The sequence below is a fragment of the Apis cerana genome, linkage group LG1 (genome assembly GCF_029169275.1).
Source record: "Apis cerana isolate GH-2021 linkage group LG1, AcerK_1.0, whole genome shotgun sequence".
Lineage (NCBI taxonomy): Eukaryota > Metazoa > Arthropoda > Insecta > Hymenoptera > Apidae > Apis > Apis cerana.
The window spans coordinates 2,786,704-2,801,772 of record NC_083852.1 but is presented as its reverse complement, the minus strand read 5'-3'; the positions used below and the strand labels follow the sequence as shown (position 1 = coordinate 2,801,772).

The 15,069-nt window shown below is 41.2% G+C and overlaps 1 protein-coding gene across 32 annotated transcripts in view; it reads right to left on the bottom strand.

Annotated features, from left to right (window-relative positions):
- LOC107992839 (protein muscleblind) overlaps positions 1-15,069 on the bottom strand; it is a 455,871-nt gene that overhangs the window by 105,428 nt on the left and 335,374 nt on the right. For 3 of the 32 annotated variants that reach the window (XR_009832688.1, XR_009832681.1, XR_009832682.1), the window contains exon 4: positions 8,481-8,560. The exons of the other annotated variants lie outside the window; for them this stretch is intronic. The gene's annotated coding sequence lies outside the window, so the exon portion shown is untranslated. The remainder of the gene's footprint in view (positions 1-8,480; positions 8,561-15,069) is intronic. 32 annotated transcript variants of the gene reach the window in all.

The window sequence follows — 15,069 nt, the reverse complement described above, 5'->3', positions numbered from 1 at the left end:
ACATCGAATGTGTTTAACACGAAGTCGATATTTAATTAAAAATCGATCTTACCTAATGCTTCAAGGTACGTATAATTTATATAATAGTTCGTAACCATAAAACCACTCCCCTTCCTTCAATCTTACTCGCGCCACTTAAACCCATCGCTACCTAGACATCCTAGACCGGAAAAAGAGCACGCAAAGAAAGAGAGAGAAAAAGAAAAGAAACGAACAAAACAGAGAGAGAAAGACTACGCCTCAAAAAGAGACTTCTCCCCGACCTGAATTACGGCATAAGAATAAAAGTAGCGGAGGCACGCGTACCTCGCCCGTAACTTATGAATTCCACGTAATTACGCGGGCAAACAGTGGCGGCAGCTGGCCCCGGATTTTCTCCCCCGCGAAACGCAAGCACAACCGGATAAAGAATAAAGAGAGAGAGAGAAGCTCGAAACGGAGGAAACGCCGTGGAAAAACGGAGCGAAACGATACGAGACGAGGGAGAGGAAGGAATGTTTCGAGGGAGGAGAGAAACGAGGGGAGGGACAAAGACAAAGGCTCGAGAGCAGAGGAGAAGGAAGACTGCAGGGAGGGGAAGATGGAGACGAGAGATGGTGGTTGGAGGGTGGTTTACTCGGTTAGCGTGGAAGGTTGGACGAAAAGAGGGTTCAAACTGCCTCGGTTCATTTCCATAAATACTACCGTACTGTGTCCTACGACCGAGCAGTACTGTCTACTCTGCTTCGAGGGAGGGTGGCCCCTCCCCTCGCTTCTCCCTCTTGTCGGACGAGGAACAACAACGGGGAAACAAATGCTAGGAAATACCGGCGGAGCTGCTCGCTCTCTCGCTCGCGGAATTTTGCCTATCAGCTATTTGTTGTCGTTTTTCACGGGGAGGAAGGGGAGGGGAAGAAGAAGCGCGTTGGCCGTTGGCAGGTTCGATCGATGAGCGGCGATAGGAAAAACAACGTCGACGTGGATTATTCATCGAGGGATCATCGAGGGTTGAGGGATGATAGGGGAGATTGAGGAGAAATTGTATCGAGAGGTGGACACTGGTGATAGAGATCGATATCGAGCCGAAGGCCTCGTAATTATTAAGCTCGATTCCGGTCGCGGCCCGATTTCTTCCTCTTCCTCTTTCTCTTCCTCTCTCTCTCTCTCTGTGTGCTATCGATTTTTAGAGTTTCGCTTTTAGAGTTCCATCGGTGATTTTAAGGCTCCTTTTTTTTTGTTTTTGTTTCAAGAGACGTTGTTTTCTTTCTCTAGAGATTGATATTTTAGGCATTAAATAGGCAGTCGATATTAGAGGCATTGTTTATTTCGTTTCTACGGAGAGACGAGTTTTGATAAAAGTCTACTCTGGTTTCGATAATTTGTGCACTCGTTTGGATCTGGAATTTTGTAGTTTAGCTATCGATCTTTAGAGTTTCGCTTTTAGAGTTCCATCGGTGATTTTAAGGCTCCTTTTTTTTTTTTTTTGTTTCAAGAGACGTTGTTTTCTTTCTCTAGAGATTGATACTTTAGGCATTAAATAGGCAGTCAATATTAGAGGCATTGTTTATTTCGTTTCTACCGATTTCTTCCTCTTCCTCTCTCTCTCTCTCTCTTTCTCTCTCTCTCTCTCTCTCTCTCTCTCTCTCTCTCTCTCTCTCTCTCTCTCTCTCTCTCTCTCTCTCTCTCTGTGTGCTATCGATTTTTAGAGTTTCGCTTTAGTTACATCGGTGAAGGTTTTTTTTGTTTTTCTTTCAAGAGACGTTGTTTCCTTCTCCAGAGATTGATATTCACGTAAATACCGGGTATTGTTATTTCGTTTCTTCGTGCAGATAATTTATGTACTTCGTAAATGTGGAATTTTGTAATTTTTTTTTTAGTAATATTAAGCTATCAGGTTACGGTATTTTTGTGCCGATTTTTTCTCTCTCTCTCTCTTCCCTTGCTATCGAGATTTAGAGTTTCGCTTCAAGAGACATTGTTTTCCTCTCTAGATTGATATTCGTGTAAATATTATGATTTTGTCTCTATGGAGATTGAGTTTCGATAATATACGTAATTTCGATATTAACCTATTCGACAATTTTTCTTATTTAAAAATATAACAAATTTCGTTACTTTTTGTATCGAAAAAAAAAAGAAACGATTAAATATCTAACGATCGATCTATCCATATATTATAATTTCCAACCTGGAATCAGTATGTACGTATTTTAGAATTGTAAATTTGACGGCGCAAACTGTTTTTTGAAAGACAGGAAGGGATTGTTTCGATAATGGCGGAATTTCGAGCGAGCGGATAAACAGGATTGGAATCTTTTGGCGGAAGAAGGGGGGTAATCTCGAAACAGTTTCCGCGGGAGCAATTTATAGGACTTCTGTAACGGCAGGTGCTTTCCAAGTTTTGAAATCTCATAGGTCTTCCCCGCGAAAGTGATCGTATTACTCGCGCTACGTACACACCTCCGCTTCAATTTTGATCCCGGCAACGAGATAGCAGTTCCTATCACTTTGCATAACCGTATCGGGAAAGTGATAATACAATCCCTTTCCCCTTCTCGACCCGGGCTATCGCTTTTTCATTCCTTATATCTGCTCCAAGTTAAAAAGGAAGATTTTTTTCTTTTTATAAAGTAAAGCGCGATAAAACGAAAATAAAAGAGATTTTTTTCGCAAGGCATCTCTTCCATTAAGGGTAAAGCGCGGTGGATGTTCGTGGCAAGAGGCATATCGAACAAGCGCCAGACATTTTCTATATGAATGTCATTCCAATTAAAAAAAATGGACGCAGAAAATATATATTTCAACTTCGTTGTTACTCGTTACTTCCTATAAATCGCGAGCTAAATATCGAAAATTCAGGGAGCGCGGTAACATTTCGAATAATGAAAATCCACCTTGTTCGAGAGTGACCCGTATTATTAAAAACTCAAAGTCGATAAAATTCAACGTGCGCCAACATCGAAGCGTCCATTTAAAAATTAGCAAAGTAAAGAGAAGAAGGTATAAAAAAAAGTTTAAGGGAGCCACACAAAGTTACCATACGGTAATATTGGATGAAATATTAAAACCCTTAGAGAGCCACGAACTTACCATGGTAATATTGCACGAACTTCACACACATATATATATATATATATACATTCCCACTTGGAGGGGAAAAAATCACTTACACCAACTCAAAAAAGTTTACATTTTAATAAATAGCTACAAGCCTAATCCATCTTCCAACGATCTTCAAACATAGATTGAAAATATAATAATCCATAATCTTCAACATCTCTCGAAAGTTTCACAAATTGTATCCCATTCAAAAAGAAAAAATCCCTCTCTCCTAATTACAAGCAAAATTTTGCTCCTCGTCTAGCGTCAAAAGAAAAAAAAAAAAAACTCAGAAACAAAGGCAATCCATCGAAGGCAATTTCGATGCCCCCAACTTCGATGCCCCCTTTTTTTCGCCGAGAGATCGTTGAACCGTGGAGCATTCGTCATTTTCTTTCTCTTTTTTTTTCCTTCTTCCACCCCTCCCTTCTCCTCCACCCCCAAAAAGCGACGCGCAACAAAGAACCTTGCGCGGGCCGCCTCTGTCCGTCGGCTCGTCGTAAATATTCATAGACGTGGGCCGGGCGCATGACAAACGATCTCAACCTTCACCCGAATTTCATTCCTCGATACCGCGTAATTGGAAGTCACTCGTTGCCAAATTGGATGCGGCGAAGATGAGTGGCTCTCGCGATTCCCGTCCAAATTCTATTCGGGGGAAGGTGGCCGCGGGGAGGAGATCCGTCACCGCGATCCGTCTTTGTCTCCTCTTCGCCATCCGAGCCGATCACCGCCGCCCCTCGTCACGCGTTATACTTTGCAAAATTGCGTTTTCTGCCTCGTCAAACGCAGCACGGTTACGCGCTGGATAATCAGGTTTACGATTGGGAAAGTCGGGGGGAGGAAACGAGCTCCTCTTTCGAAACGAGTTCCGTGGAACGAGCGGGGTTTTGACGAGCGTTTCGTTGTAGGATGGATTGTTATTTCTTTTCTTTTTTTTTTTGCAAGATTTGAATTCTTGATAAAGAGTTAATTATATCATCTAGATTTTTGTCAAAAGGGTAATTATTATAGGAACGTAGAAAAGAATTAGAGTAGAATTATGCAAAGTATTAAGAGTTGAGTATAGCTGGCGCTAGGATCGAATTGTTTGTTATTTAACGAATTGGTTACGATACAATTACGATACAATATTCGTAGAAATAATAATTGCTTCACTCTCTCTCTTTTTCTTTCACGACAACCATTCAAATATCGAGACATTTTATAAAATATCGTGATTTTATCTCTCGTTTTTGACGTAAAATTTCCCTTTGTTCGAGACGTTTCCGCGAATTCTATAAATATGAATGACGTTATCTTATTTCGAAAAATACGATTTTCCTTTTCTTGCGAAGAATTATTACGTACATAATGTCTTTCTCTAGCAGGGAAAGACTAAGAAAGCGATGTTTCAGTTTATACAGCGTGACATTTTCACTTGGAAGACGAATTTACGAACTTAGGGGGAATGTCATTCTTCGTAAAAAGCGAGAAAAAAAAAAAAGAAAGAAAGAAATCCAACTTCTTTTTAAGGAATTTTATAAAAATCGGATAATAAACTCGCTTTGAGTTATAAAAATATCGTTCCCTTTTTACGCAAAGAAACTGGAATCTTAAAGGTATTGTAAGACGCGTAAGGAAATAAATTCGTGTAGAAATACACGTTTCTTAGAAGAAACTTATAATATTTTTTTAAATATCTTTGTGCCGCAACGTGTAAAAATGTAACGATATCACGGCGTAACTTCATCTTCTCTCAAAGTTATTCGACTTTCTTGCTTTCGAGAAATCCATTGATTTTATGGAAATTGAACGCCACCATTCCGCATCAAAGAATAGCTCTCGCCATGAACATTGTTTCGCAAAAAAATAACCTTTCAGCTTATGTATCATATTTAATATTTTAGGAAGGAGATCATTGTTTATGCTTTGAACGTATTTTCCCTCTGATGAAAGTTTTAATAATGTACCAGCTTCCAATATGATATTTTATACATTGATGATTCAAGTATACGAATTTATATTGTATCTCTTGTTTTGGATAAATATTTACACGGATAATTTTTCACAGTAATATTAATTTTACCAATATTTGAGTTTATCCGTTTCGATATATTTTTATTAAATTTTGAAAAAAAAAAAAAACACCTTTTGATAAATTTGTATGCAGTATAAATGTCGTCAATATCGTCATAAAACATCACACTTTTTTCGGAATATGACATCCCCTCGTTCAACACGGGGACCACCGCGAATTATGTTGAATAAATAAAAGCGTGCGATGATAAATAAAATGAGCACATTCAAAAATGAGCACGATTAAAATTTAAAAAATCGAAGGCAATAAATTGTCAACGAACATGTGCAAACAATTCCCTCAACACATAATCTCTCATCTTTTATTGACGTATTAACAACCAATAATTTGCCATACAATTATTTTATTAAAACTTAATAACGTTAATCTCGGGGATAACCGATAAATATTTCCCCGAATGCAACAATTTTCACAAGCAAATTAACGTTCCCTAAAATTAACGACGAATATTCACCACCATTGATATGCGTATCATAATACATAAAACATGCCTCTTTTTCTAAATCCCTTACAAACTAAATTAAATTACTTTATTATATCTCGTTTGTTTTACGTACGCATCGAAAAATATACGATTAAAGGATTAAACATAATTCGGTTATATCATTTAATACTCTTCATTCAAAAAAAAAAAGAAACCACCCAACACGATCCATTACGTGCATCAATATTAACCATCCTCTCCACTACAGTCAAGACACGACAAAAAGACTCCACAAAAACCTCATCACCTCCTCTGAAAAAGTAAAAAAAAAAGAGAAAGAAAACAAATCACTGCCCCAAATCCAAATCCCAAATCATCCCTGTCAATCACACGCCATGCCAAAACCTCCTCCCCCTCCCCCTCGACTGAGAAATCTCGCTAACGACTCGGTCGAGATCTCGCTCGATTTTCCCCCTCCCCTGGCCAAAGTCTCAGCCTATTTATAATAAGATATACCGGCGGATGAGCAGGGCGGAGGAAAGTGTTAGGGCGCGCGTCCACTCGCCAATCCCTCTCCCCCCGTGGGCCTTCAAGGAGGGAAAGAGAGCGTAGGATACGGTGGCGCGCGTTAGTATATACCCCAGGGGTGTGATAGTGGTACGATGTATGGTTATTGGCCGGCTGGCGGCATCGATTCTCACGGCGAGGGAGCCACAGATCACCCGGAAACTGAAACTCCCGCCGTATACTCCCTCCCTCCTCCCGCCCTTCGGCAGATCGCGCTTCCATCCGTCGGCTAAATACTTTATTAGCAAGTTATACGGTTCTCCCCTGGCGATTCGGATCCGAATTCAGCCACGAAACGCGAAACCTGTCCGTCGAACTGGGTATACTTCTTTCCATCTTGTGTTCCTCCCGCTTGAGGAGACGTTGGAAACGTAATTTTTCAGGTTCTTTTCGATTTTCATGGCTCGAAGAATTGTCTCAAACGTCTTAAAACCGAGGATACTGTTGAAACGAAGATCAAGTTGAAGAGGTATTTTAAATTAATTCCGGCTATGTGAAGACATCTTGGAAAACGAATATTCTGAAACTTCGAATTAAAAATTACATCTCCACATATATGATAAAATAGTATTTCTCAATCTCGCGCAAAATCTAATTTAATCTAATATCAGTTCGGAGGAGAGGGGAGCGCGTAAAATCGCAATAGCTCGTCGTGTACCGGTTCGTCAAGCTTCTCTCGTGTTTGCGGATCCGTAAGTAATGCGAGAAGCTGGGCATATATACCGAGGCGGCGAAGGGAGGGGAGGGGGGCATCGGCAATAACGAGACGGCAGACACTGCAGGCTTCGCGCAGCACGAAGCGTCAACACCAAGTTTGCCAACGTCCGGCCCGATCCATCACCTCCCTCCCCCGATCGATCCCGATCGCCTAATTGTCCGTGGCTGGAATCGTTCTAGGAACGTCTTAGAGCGTGCAATTTGGGGACAATCTCCGTACGACGGCTCGAGAAAGACCCTTTGTCCCGTTCCTCGACCGATCGATTCCTCTCCTCTTCGCCTACTCTCTCTCTCTTTATATATATATATATATGTATATCTTTGTTCGTTCGCTTTAAATTCAATCTCGCGTAATCACGTAGCCGTGCGTGAACCGTGCTCTCCTCGAATGCTGGCGCGGCGCGGAATTGGTATTCAGTAAACGGGCGAGCGTCTGTTCTTCGTTCCACGGTACGGTGGGTCATTGAAGGGATGATGCGATTTCGGGATGGTTTCGGGATCGGAGATGGTTGTCGCGAGAAGATGTCGTCGCGAATGAGGGATTCGAAGAACGATGGATTCGATGACGGTGGTGTATATATATATATATATAGTGTGTACGCTTGACTTTGAGATCCGCGCTTTCATTTCCTGTGCTAATTTATCATGAGGTATTTCAGCGTTTGAGATAAAAGGAAAAGTCATCATCTGCGTTGGATCATTAGGATTCAGTAATAACTAGGATTGCGGCAATAAGTAAGAAAGGATTCTTCCATCGCATATGAAAAGCAAGTTTTCAACCGAGAACAAGATCCTGTTGAATGTTTAATGAGATGTGCGACGAGTTATATATAGCCAACGTATCAAACTATAGCTTGTTGAAGTATGTACTTCTGAATAATTATATTTTGCTTAGTTACGAAGAGAAGGGAGGGTATAATTTTCCTTAATAGAAGGGAAACGTTTTTGCTGGATATGTTGATATACGAGCGTGGTCAAGCAAGCAGAAAATGTTAATAATAATCCATCCCTCTAAAAATGTAGACTTTCTCCAATTCTCCATACAAATATCGAATATCGAACAAATGATGATTTCTCGTCGTAATCGTTCTTTTATTTAGAAAAAAAAAAAAAAGAAAGAAGAGAAAAGAAATTACCACCGAAATAACTCGAATATCGATTTATATATCGGCGTCCAATTGTTGATAATTAATGAAACAAGAGGGGAAAGCAATAATAACGCCCTCGATAGTTACGTACCATTGGCGAAGATGTTGAACACGAGACTATCGACTATCGATTCGTTCTATTGGTACTTGAATCGAAGTGCAATAGTTGGTGCGTCGGTTGTATACGGGGCATAATTCGAGTAGTAATTTAAGCACGGCGAATTCGCAATGGCCATTACAATACGCCGCGAATGCAGTTTAATCAAATATGTGTTTACCTGGCAAATAATCTAGTGTGTAATTACTAATTACACGCGGAGATATTATACGCGAGGATATATTACGGATCGGTTGAATATTCGTATTTAACTGCAACATTCATGGGGGAGGTGGATGAAATAATCGATGTATCTGGTTAATTATGGTCTTTCCAGCCTTCGATTTCTTATTGGAATAACTTTGTTACCTCGTTTCCGCCATTAACCACCTTTGATTAATTGAGCCGTTCGAAGAAGGGGAAGAAAAAGAAGAAGATTGGACGCTTACCTGAAACAAAAAAATTAAATACACGTAAATAGGCGAGTTTGAAAATTAACATTACGAAGTATACACGATTCATTTTCTGATAATTTCGTAATCTGGAGAAATTTGATATTATTCGAATATTCATTAAATGATTACAAATTAAATTATTTCGTTCCCGTGCTTTGCCGTTAAATTCAAAAATGTTAAACTGTATCGTTATGATCGTTGAAAATGTTGTTCGAAAGAAACAATTTTACACGATCGTGAATAATTTCTACGAAACGCGTAACGTCACAGCGTAGAAAGATGACTCGAGGCGTGTTTACTCGACTCGTCTCTCCTATGATTTATATCGGGATTTGGCAGGATTTATTTGAACATCGAGTTGGTAATCCGATCACCATCAATCTCGGCCGATTTTTCACTTTTCTATCAAACTTCACGCAACTCCAGGCGGGATATTTATCGAACAGTTTAAAGAGAGAAAAAGAGAAAGTGGAAGAAGAAGAAGAGAGAGAAAAAAAAACGAGAAAATTCAATTGCAACATTTCGTCCGAGCAGCGATTCGAACAATTATAAACAAGAGACATACGAAATTACCTTGCTCGAAACGAGGTTTCAAACAACTTTTCCCCGAATTGATTCGAATAATCCCGCGCAAAGAGGTTAGAAAAAAAGAGAAAAGAAAAGAAAAAAAACACGGATAACATAATAAAGCGAAGCGTTCCCCGGCGGACTTCATCAAAGATTCAACCGGTCGCACAAAGGGAGCCAGCGGACGAGTTCAGAAAATTTCCAACCCGGCGTTCACCAAATGAAAATTCCGACAGCACACTTCGAATAGAATTTTCCAAAATTATATCATTATCCTCGCCCTTTCGGCTAGGCGAAGCCACGTATAAAATTAACGAGGATATTTTCCGCGTTAGAGGGCATGTTTCGAAAACCTGCAATCCGTCCGACAAATTTATTGAAATGAACACCCTTCGAAGAGGAATCGCAAGATTAATATAAAACGTATAAGAATATTCTTTTCATTTCCCTTTATCAAAAACCGACTCTTCTTTCCCCGAAACCATTTTACGCGACACTTGGAAACGATGAAACGAGAGATCGATCGATACATGGAGCGGCCATTTTGGTCCCCTGAAACGGGGCAACCGGCCTCGACCGGTGCTTCAACGCGCAACGGTGTTTCTCGCGGTGTAAAAGCCGCCGGCTACGTGCCGAAAGGAAACACACGCGTCGTGACTTTTCCTCTGTTTCACGACTCGCGTTAACAGATCGCATAAAGATTACTAATGGAATCCGTACGAGCGCGTAAAAGTTGTTCGCCGACCAACTGGCTGGACGCCACCAACCTGGTTCCTGGAAGCTCTGCATTAGCGAGTTTGCACACAGACGTATACACGGCGGTGTCTCGAGCGCGTTTCAGCCGGATAGGAAAGCCGTGGAGTAGCGGCTGATTGGAGAATGCCCACGGGAGTCGTTTCGTCCTCGAGTCCTTTTACATTCTTATTCCACCGTCTCTCTCTCTCTTACCCTCTGTTGTACTCCGCCGCCATTCGCCAGGAACGTTTTACGCGCCCTGATATACGTTTACATACGTTCGAAACGTGTGTAAATGGCGGACGTGAGGCAACAGCCACCGGGGTACGCTTTTCGCTCGCGCATCAACAGAACTCTTGAAAATTTTACTCTTGCTCTCCTCCGGGAGAGGAGATACGTGGCTCCTTCGAGAAGACGGAAGGAAGAGGAAGAAGTTCGAGACATCGTGTACGTGTAAGCGTGTAGTAGAGGTCCGTTCGAATTCCGCGTCTGCGACGTTTTAATAAATTAGGAAACCTTCGGCCGCCTCCTCTCTCTCCCCGGGATAGCCGAACCGGGAATCGTTTATGGCGCGCTTTCCAAATGAATTCCTTATTTTCCCTCCCCGTGTCTCCCCCCCAGCTTGCGACCTTTTCGACCAATCGCGCGAACCAGGTGAATTTTACATAGGACGGTTTGTCCGGAGCGTCGTCAATTTTTCAACAACTCCCAACTTTTGCTCTACTGGGATGGTGGAGGGGCGGGTACCAGTGCGGCATCGCGAGACCGATACACCAGGTATCGAGAAACGGAGGATGGAAAGAGAGGAGGAGATTATTTTTAATACACGTTGCTTTCGAGACACTTTCGAGACCCATGCGACGCGTTAATTTAATCGTGTCGTTTCTGGAAGAATTCTTTAAATAGAGTTGGGCATCGAAGAATATATGATTGATCTGTTTTATGAACGATAAATTGTCGAAGTAACTTGGAGTATTAAATTTTGCTTGTCGGTGTTTAAGGGGTGAATAAGGATTTCGAAGAAAATTTGTTACTTGGAATTTTGATAGAGATTGACGATTTGTTAGTTCGGCAAGTTTTGAGGAACAGATTGAATTTGCTTTTACGTATCTAGCAGAACTCGTACTTTGAAGGTCTGTTTCAAACTCAAATTTATTATGTATAACACACGTGCTTTTAGTCGAGCTATCTGGGCGCTTGAAACATTCAAGTAGTTCGACATTCCGCCATGGTTAAATCGTTTTTTTTTTTTTTACAGAATGACGATTCTTTCACTGCGATGTCAATAAATTGTTCGAGAGAGTCAAAGCTGAACGAGTTAAATTCGTAAAATTATTATTAATTAAGATACATCTATAATAATCAATTATCTTAAAAACGTGTTTTGGATCTTTTTACCAGTAACATCGAATTTTCCCTTTTCGATAATTACAATTTTAAAATTTGTCCAACTTTTGTCCAACTGTCGGTAACGAATATAGAAAAATATAGTTAAATCACGATTAACGAAATCGATCGTGAAGTTGGAACGAAAAAGTACGCAATTTTCTCCGATTTTAACGATAAAAAACGGAGAAACTTCGTCGTATGGCTCTTTAAATATCCTACTGCCCTTTCTTCCCTCCGATCGATTTCTTCTCTATCGTTCAAACACGTGACCATTCTCGTGGCTCGATGGTTATAGCCTGGTCTTTCCTTCTCTCCCTTTAATTAATCCAAGGATTCCTTTCGAAAGCTCACTATGACCGAAGTTCGTTACATCTATGTTTATGAAACGGAAATCTTTAAGACGATTCTACAACTTTGATCTCTCGTTCAATTTAATTCCATTATTCCTCCTTTCGATCGAATCAAGAATTTCACTGTTAATGAAATCGATTTTAGAGAAAGTTAACGATCCAGTAAAACACATATCCTCCTAAAGTTAAATTTAAAAACTATTGATTTTTTTACTCAAAAGCAAAACCATAAACTCGACCCATTTTCCTCTATTAAAGGATATGCATTTACGTCCACGATTATTCCGTGCAATCTGAACGCACATCCAATCCCAGAACCAATAATACCTCCTCTATAAATTCGCATATTGAAATAGCATCCGCCTAATGTCGAATATTTCCTTCGAAGAAAGGAAACCGAATCGAACGAGAAGTGGCGTTTGATCGTGGAGGGGGGAATGGGATAATAAACGGAGAAGGAGAGGGGGGGGGGGAAGGAGGCGCGCGTTTCAAAAAAACACGCGATTCCGTAACCGGCGAATCTTTAATCGCGATCTTAGACAATATCGGGGAGTTCCGATATCGAATTCGAGCGATTCCTTCTTAAACATACAACACGGTCGAGATTTCAATAAAACGGTACGAAAGAAGGAGACGGCGCGAGAGAGAGAGAGAAGCATAGAAGCCAGACGACTATTTTCAAGAAAGTTGAATAGAAAGGAAAAGAGAGAGAGAGAAAGGGAGAGAGAACGAGAAGCCAAGCTCCTTTGTAGCGGACCGTGTGTACCCCGTTATGGAATTCCTTCCTCTTTTGATATCATATTGCATTCATCTCGTCACGATAAGCCTCGAATAAGAGGTAGTATAAAAAGTGGCTCAACGTAAGCCGGATAGAAGTGACAGAACGCGGGGCCAGAAAACACGGCTTTTCTCTCCTTTTCTTCGCCCCATCCATATATATATATATATATATATACATATATCCATCGAACCGAGTTCCCCAACGTGGAAAAAAGAGGTTTCCAACGTGTACTTGTCAAATAGAGATAAGCTTTCATAGTAAGAAGCAAATATACCGGCCTAATAAGCCTTCTCACAATTCGAAAACGAACCGTCCGCCGGCGCTAGAAAGCTAGGAGGCGCTCGTGTCTCGTCCGATGTACTCTCGGTAAATACGTCTAACTTTCAGAGATATCCTCGATCACACCGTATGATATTCGATCTATACGTAAAACTTCTTTTTAATCCCTTTTCGTACGATGTAAGTTACGTTGTTCTTTTTTTTTTTTTTACAGAGAGACGAATATGTATCGTTATATACGAAACCTAACCTATAAACTACTCGATGAAGTAGGCGGTTTTTCTCTCCTTTTCTTCGCTTATCTCGACTCGAGGTTCCTCTCTCTCTCTCGAAAAAAAAGAAAAAGATGGTTTCGTCAAGTGGTATACTCGTGAAATGGAGACAGCTTTAGTAAGAAGCAAATATACCGTCGCAATAACCGTTTCTCTCCAATTCAAACGAACTGTCTCTGCACGACGCTAGGAGGCGTTCGTGTCTCCTCGAGTGTACTCTGCGTACGTACGTCTATTCCGGAGATATTCTCGATTATATCGCGGTATTCAACCGCAAAAAAGTTTCCCTTCCCTTTTAACCCCCCTCCACTCCGCGTAATACGCGTTCACGTTTTTCTCTCTTTCTTTTTCTCTCCCCCCATTTGCCTTTTCGGCGGAAAGTGGTCCCGAATTTTATATACATACATATATATATATATATCGTTCGTTCCAAGAGCGGGTCCTAACCTATAAAACTCTGTCGAGCGAAATAGAAGTGTGCATCCCGCGAAATAAACGCGTTTCTCCCTTCCCACCAGATGGGTATAAGGACCTTACAATATCCAATTGTGAAGGGAGGGGGTGGGAGCGGCTGCGGCGAAAATTGTTTCGGAACGGGTCCACGGGGAGGGACACGAATGCTGCTCGTCGCCAGATATCGTAATGACGGTGGCCGTGAATGCAGCAAGTCGCTATTGACGGCCGTACGGAAAAAGTAAACGAAACGAGATACCTCTCCCTCTCCCTCCTTTTCTGCCAGAGATTCGAGGGAAAAGGGAAAACGGATAGAGAAAAAGTAGCGAGAGGTGAAACAGAGGGAGGGTGGGTGTGGGTTGAATAGAGAGGTTGAAGAGATGGAGAGAGAGAGAGAGAGAGAGGAGAAAAGGAGGGCAGCAGATGATAACGGGGAAGAGAGTTTTCGAAGGGTGCGGAGGTGGCATAAAAGCGAGTAGTGGAAATCCGGACTGGCTGAAAGGAGCGATGCGGGATTACGAAAGGATTTATTTGAGATTTTCTGCTGCCGCCGCTGCTTGCTACTGTCGGCGACGCTGGCGCTGCTGGTACTGCAACATCTCGACTTGGATCGGTGTACAAATAACAAAAAAAAGAGGGAGGGGGAAGAGGAAGGAGAAGAGGAGAGAGAGAGAGAGAGAGAATCCCCACCCAAGAGGGGATATAAAAAAGGATAAGTTGGTGGCAGCGAGAGGAATGGCGATACCTAAATCATACGGACGCGGCGTATCGAGAAATGTCGTTTTGTCTGAATCGGGACCCCGTTTTCTTGTTACAGGATCGACCCTCTGCCAGACCTCGGTCTTGCTTATAAATTAACCGAGATCTGGCAAAATATATATATATATATGTACATAAATATGTATATCGAAATATCATCGTTTCATTTTGTAGAGATACGTTTTGTAGTTTGCTTCTTGTTCGCGATTCGTCCTTGGCACGTGAATGGGAATAGTTCGTGTATGCATCTTTCAAGAACAGCATCGTCCGAGAATAATTCGTATTTTTTATTTTACGTCGTAAAAGATATTTAAGCATATTCTTTCGTATATAAGATTCAAAAGGACCTATAACCTAGAAAATAAAATCTAGATATATCTAGGAATTTTCAAACATTCCTATCATATCGTCAACTGAATTGAATTTAAATTACATTAGGAAAATTAGACCGAGTAGAATAAATGGAAAAAAAACGAAATTTTCCTCTACTCGCGAACAAGGAACAATAGGGAAGATCGAAACGGTCGCACGCATCGTCGCGTATAGATAAATAAAAAATCGACAGACAAGAAGAAAACTTCTAAAACATTCGCACCGCAAATTTAAATAATTACGTGCACGCCACCGTGCGAATCCGCCTTAAATGGGATAAGTAGAGGGGCGTGCGAAGAGTATTAAGCGCAACGTGACGATCCTTCAATTTTTCTCGTTACATCTCTCTCGTTTTCTACTTCGCACCTTCTTCACTCTGTTCGCGGAGTGAACGCTCCGCGCGAGTGTCGGTGTGAAGGAAAAAAGTGGCACAAAAAGTAAAAGAAAAAAGTTAAAGGCCAAGGCAGCGAGCGAAGAATGAAACTAATTGCGGTTCCCGGCTTACGAATGATTCCGTAACGACCACGATGAAACTTTTTTTTCGCG